Raw genomic sequence first — 6,000 nt, 5'->3', positions numbered from 1 at the left:
GGCCACTCCTGTAAGCATCTGCTTGGGGTCAGGCTTCCCACAGCGGTGCACTGGGCCCATTTCAGTCCCCAAACATCGTGTCGTGAGAGTAGGCGCAGTTCCCACAAAGCCTGTTGTTCCCAGGTACACAGCTATCTGCAGCAGCATCGTTTGCAGTTAAAAATACGGCTTAAAACCAGCGGGGGTGAATGAAGGACAAGTGAGCAAGCTCTGGCAGGTCATGCAGGGCATTTAAATTGCTATAATAATTCCCAGAACTAGAAAGAGAAAAACAAATCTCCAGAAACTCTTTCTTTTTAAAGGTGGCCACACAGCTACATGAATGACACCAGACCACAGAAGACCTTCTACACAAACACATGCAGCGCAGATGTGCTCCAAACTGCCTGCAACATCGCCGCGCCACGCACGTTCTCCTTGGCTGACCCAGACACCAAAAAGGAAGGGACCTCACCTCCCCTTTAAATTTCCACCTTTGATTTTGCTGATGAGGCAGCACGCATGGAAACCAGCAAACGACCCTCATAACAGTGATTTGGGGACATGAACTAATGTCCACCAAGAGCTGCATCAAACCTATGGTATCTTGCTGGTAATATAACAGTGCAGCTTACAGTCGTGACCAGTTGGACTTGCCATCATGACCAAGAAGTAACCAGATACATTGGAAGACCAAGGATGATATGTCTCCATTTCCTCCATCCGAAGGAACATTATTTTTTCAGTTTCCTCCTCTGCCTTCCCTCCCAGAGGAAAACAATAAGCATAAAGAAACCATGCAAAAAAACAACACCAGGAAAGAAATCCAAACAAGCTAGAGCCGACCAGTCCCAGAAGCACTACCAGCAAAGTCCCCATGCAAAAGAGGTGCATAAAGCCCCAGCACATACACACAAATCTCCACTTCCAGCTCCCCTCTAAGCTCTGGCGGGTTGTTGGGTATGCAGTCTACCCCGTATTCTTCCCTTTCACTCTGTAAAGCAGGTGGCCTTGTGCAGGTGGCTTGAGAAGGGCTAAAAGCTAAGGGGGGGGGGGCGTCAGCATTGAAGGCGATGAGCACGTGAACATGTGGGGATCACACAAACACCATGTTAGGACATCAGATGCGGTGTTCTGCCTCAGTGGGGGCTGAGAGGTGTAGTGGGGATAGAGGAGCAGAAAAATCTGTGGGGAAGACCGTGAAATTGATGTCAAGAATTGAGCAAGGGTAGAGTGCAAGGTAGGTATAAGAGGAGCACGCTAAGACATCACGTAGTCTTAAGAAAGGAAGCCTTTATTGATGTTTTGGGGTTGGGGGATTTTTTTTACCTGTTAGAACTGGTCCTTAATACCTTTGTATCATGTAGTTCTTGATGCTGGCTCAGGATTTTCGTCCTTGGACAGGTATCCAATGGCTAGGGGACCACATCATCCCAAAAGTCAAGATGCGTCTGTGTACATGGAAGTTAACTGGGAAGACCCACAAATTTTGAGCCTCAACTCCACCACCCCAAGACCACTGAATTCAGCATGGCCTTCAGGAAGGTAGGAGTTCACCAGGTAAACACACTTCTGCTCTCCTGCTGCTGTTTTTAGTGTCCTGCAAGCTGCTATTTCTGTTGCCAGTGTACATGCTGTTGTCTTCTGTCACCTTCGTGCTGCTGATGTTTTAGGGAAATGTGGGATGAATCCAGGTGAACCAGTTCTGCACCAAGGTGGCAGGATGAAAATACATCCCACAAGAAACAGGTCTCTGTGTCCAGCATGGCAAATGTTAACTGTTTCAGCAGTGAGGACAGATGAGAAAAATGAATCAAAAAAGGATGACATACCCCTAGATAAAGAAATTCCCTCTACCAATGTTGGTAGCTACTGATGAAAAGAGGAGGAGTATGTCTTGCCTGGAGGAGGAAGAGGAAGGTTTATCAACAGAAGTGACTTAAGGCTCCTTACTTTGTTTCAGGCAAAAGAATAGCCAGAAGTGGCAGAAGCACTATTTTCTCAAGAAGACGACTTCAGTGACAGAAGAAGCATTTGGATGAGCAATGCCGCTGTGTTCCTTCCCTTCAGCACATATGCTGCCGTATCTTAATCTTACTTCAATGTAATTCCAATAGCGTATCACTGAGCAACAGATTGCAACCAGGGGTTTATAGTCTTACATTGAACACAAATGGATTGACACATTATAAACACATCAGGCTGCAGAAAATAGAATTTGTCAGTACAGTGCCATCATATTCCTAGTACAAAAGACCTGTCAAAATCTTTTATTTTATCAGAGCTTCCGTATGATTTCAGTGCATGTAATTCACATGCCCCTTGTGGGTTTTGCAAGGGTGCTGTTGTGTCCTGCATCACGTACTTGGTTCTAAAGAGATACTGTATGTCCAATAAACCAAAGTGGACACAAATATGACATGAAAACCACTTCGGACAGAATTTCTAGAGGATCAGAGAGTCAGGGAAGCACTGGAAAAAAATATGGTATGACATCATATATAGCATTAGAAATCCAGCAGAAGATAGTCTCTGTGTTTGCAATGATTAGCACATCCATTAGATTATTTCAATATAACCTCTCTGTATATATAAATGTGTAAATTAGATAGACTTTTCAGTCTATTTTTAGGCAACAAAAGGAAGTTTCTCTGGACCTTTTGTATAATGAATACTTTTGTCATTTGATTGAATAAATATTCTTTTACAGGACTCTCCTAGTGCATCATCTCATTCATGGTCTGTCTGTTGTTCTTAAGAGAATTAATGATGTTCCCTTATGCTTGTGCTGGAGAAAAATTAGGATGGTGCAGTCTGTATGCTTAGGAACAAAAGTAATGAAGTATTACTGAAGATTTCAGTGGAGCTGTAATGATTTATAGCATATAAAATTCTATCCTATCATGAATTCATGGCTTTGCCTGATTGAAAATTCATTTCTGTCTGGGATATAAATAGTATAAAAAATAGGTTATTTTAGGGAATATCAGCTGATCCATTCCTGGACTTCCACAGAGCCTTGAGGAGAAAATGAAATCTGAAGAACTCAGTTCTGAGCTTCAAAAATATTTGGTTCCCATTCTGGGGCAAAAGGTGAACTCCTTCATTTTGAACTTTCTAGCTGTATTCATAACCACAATACCTAAACCACGTCAGGTATTATAAGGTACAAATTGTTCAGTTGTGCTACTGATTGATTCAGTGGTGTTCATCCTCTAAAAGCATGGATATTATAATGTTGTGTGGTCGTAAGGGAGGAATAATACTGCAATGAATCCAAGTGATGTACTAGTAATTTTGCAATAACACTTGGAGAAGTTACTTACATTTACCTCTCACAAGCACAGATCAAATGGCCACTTTAAAAATCACTAACTCTAAGAAGAGCTACAAGCCATTCCCTTTGCAGCCAACTGTTTCAAGAGTTGAAAGCACAGGCCTGGGAGTCATTATTTCTCTCCATGCTCTTCCCGAGTCTGACACAAACTCACAACTGATCCACTTAGCTTCTCTTTATCTCTTCTGGCTCCCTTGTACAAAAAAGACAGCTCTCATAGAGCTCTTGTGACTATTAGGTAAGAGATGTTCCTATAGTTATAAAAAAGCTTTCAAATTAGAAGACAAAACGTAGCCATGTATATGAATATGTAAATAATAAGAACAGAGTCTTCCATGAGTTATGTGCAATGGAGATCTGTAAGGATATTCTACAGACATTAGTTAGAGTGGAAGCTGGCTAGCCCACTCTTCGCTATAATATCTGCTCTCCATGTGCTGGTACAGCCTAGTTATTACAGAGGAAAGAAGCTTGTGAAGCTTTCTGCATGGGTGAGAGATGTTTCTGCTGGAAGGCATTTTGTCCTCTCTCTGTCTCGCAGTAGCGGCTAAGCAGCAGAAAGTCAAGGGAGCAGCTTTCAGTAAGGACACAGCAGCAGCAGTTGTTTTCTCCAGACCATGCTGTTGTTCTGTGTAGAAGAGTAGAAGTTAATCAGGTCTTGGAGATGAAGGCAATGAGAACATCAGCATGTCTACTGGCTGGCCACAGACTGGCCAAGCAGAAACAGAAGCTTCCCTGGTGTCCCCCGGATGGAGTCTCTAACTAACCCCACTTGCATTGGCTCACTAAAAGAAGGCCGCTCTTCTTGGCCAAGTCTTCTTCAACATCTTGGCTCTGAAGAAGCAGGTGAAGCAGGTCTCTCTGAGCTGTCCTTGGCCTACAGGACTGGAGGAGAACATCCAAATGCTGCAGGTCATGGAGATGTTTATCCCTCACATGGAGGATGCAGTGGGTGAGCACCTTCGCCCTCAGATATCTCCAGACTCCATGACGACACCCGTATACTGCGATGATGCCCCAGTCTCTCAGGAGACACGGGCACCAAAGATAGTGAGAGGGAGCAGCTGTCCCTGTATTTGGAGGTGATCAGTCATGTTACCTTCTCGATCTGAGAGGAAGAGATAATGCTGGCACAAGGACAGCAAATAAAGCTGCACTAACAACACTGATAGCACTTGGAAAAGGAGACATTAAGAAAGGTAAGAAAAGTGGAATTCCATCACTTGTGACTTGAAGCCTGAATGGACCCCATGAATATTTTGGGGATAAGGTCTCAGGTTTTCTTTCTCCCTCCTTTTTCAGTCCCTGGCCTGAGGGGAATGCCCAGCGGACTCCGATGCTTCTGACCCGCAGGTGTAAAGCTAAGGGGAAGGGGGTCATCGCTCCAAGCTGAGGGAAGACACCCCGTTAAAACAGTCAAGTAAGGAGACAATTCAAAAGGAAATCTTTCAAATGAGCCAGCTGCACAGTGCAGTTAGACACAGAAATATCTCCGAGATGTCTGAGCAAAACAGCTCTTCACGTGGACACTTCACGTCCAAGTAAAAACCTGTCTCGCTTGCTTGCTTAACTCAGTAAAACATATGGTTGTTAAATATGTATCAAAAGGCAGGAATGACAACATGGTGGTTTGTTCTTTGAAAAGGGAAAGATTGGCTTGCTTTTCACAACCAAGATGACATTGCATCTGCTGCTCTGAGCTGTCTCCCCGGTGAGTTTGCTCTCTGACGTGATGTGGCTTTAGCAATGCAGAGAGACTAGGGCTGGCTCCTGTCTTGTATTTGGCTGACTCCCCTCGTTATAGTGGACATCGTCCTGATATACAGTGACAAGAGACAAGTAACCAACTTAGAGGTTTTACCTTTGTCGGCAATTTAAAAATAATTGTGTTTGCATTTTACAATTCCACTTGTCCCCCAGGAGATGACTTTTTAGAACAGGTACTTGGTGGTGTTAAATGGAGCTCATGGAACTTCCATCCTGCAGGTTGGACATCCTGAGAGGGCAGGTGGGACTTTACAGGACACTGAACTACACTAAAGTTAGTATTTTATGTTTTCACCCAGTTCTCTCTAGTTTGTGCTGCGATGTTGAGGCAGACCCTAGTCAGTGCCAGGACAGAGGGTGCATCTCATTCCCCATGGCTAGCCTCAGTCCAGCACATTTCTTTTGGCCACTTGATTGTCTAGGAAGGAGAAGAATACACTTATAAATCACCCTTAGGGGTAGGTTACAGCCCTCTGCTCTATCGCTATCTCTGCCTGCGTGATATGCATTTCCCCTCATGCAAGGAGCTCTCAAGATGGCAACGTAACAATTTTGCATTCTTTCAACACAAAAATAACATCCCATTGCTCCTGGAAAGATGGGATGTGCATGTGAGGGACCAGAACCTCATCCCACACATGCAGTGAAACTAGCAGATTGCAGAGCGTGTTTCTGCAGCAGGCAATTGCCGTGGCACTGGATGTGGTACTGGAAGGTTGCATTTTACCTTTTGGAAATTCTCTGTATTTACTGAGCTAATTGCGGAGAAGTTGACAATTCAGATTGGTGTTCGTTTGGTAAGGGGAGTTAGCCATATCTTAAACCTCCCAATCCACACTCTTTGCTTTCAGGCTTAGCAAAAATAAGTGAATGAATAAATAAAAAGGATTAAGCTGTGCTCAGAAAATTCCAGTCTT

At 43.9% G+C, this 6,000-nt stretch overlaps 1 protein-coding gene across 1 annotated transcript in view; it reads right to left on the bottom strand.

Moving 5' to 3' along the window:
• LOXHD1 (lipoxygenase homology domains 1) overlaps positions 1-6,000 on the bottom strand; it is a gene marked incomplete at its 5' end in the record, with an annotated part of 100,799 nt that overhangs the window by 73,438 nt on the left and 21,361 nt on the right. The gene's annotated exons all lie outside the window — the stretch shown is intronic.

The sequence above is a fragment of the Cariama cristata genome, unplaced genomic scaffold (genome assembly GCF_000690535.1).
Source record: "Cariama cristata isolate BGI_N322 unplaced genomic scaffold, ASM69053v1 scaffold2595, whole genome shotgun sequence".
Lineage (NCBI taxonomy): Eukaryota > Metazoa > Chordata > Aves > Cariamiformes > Cariamidae > Cariama > Cariama cristata.
The sequence above is the reverse complement of the archived record's forward strand: the minus strand, read 5'-3'. Positions and strand labels throughout refer to the sequence as shown.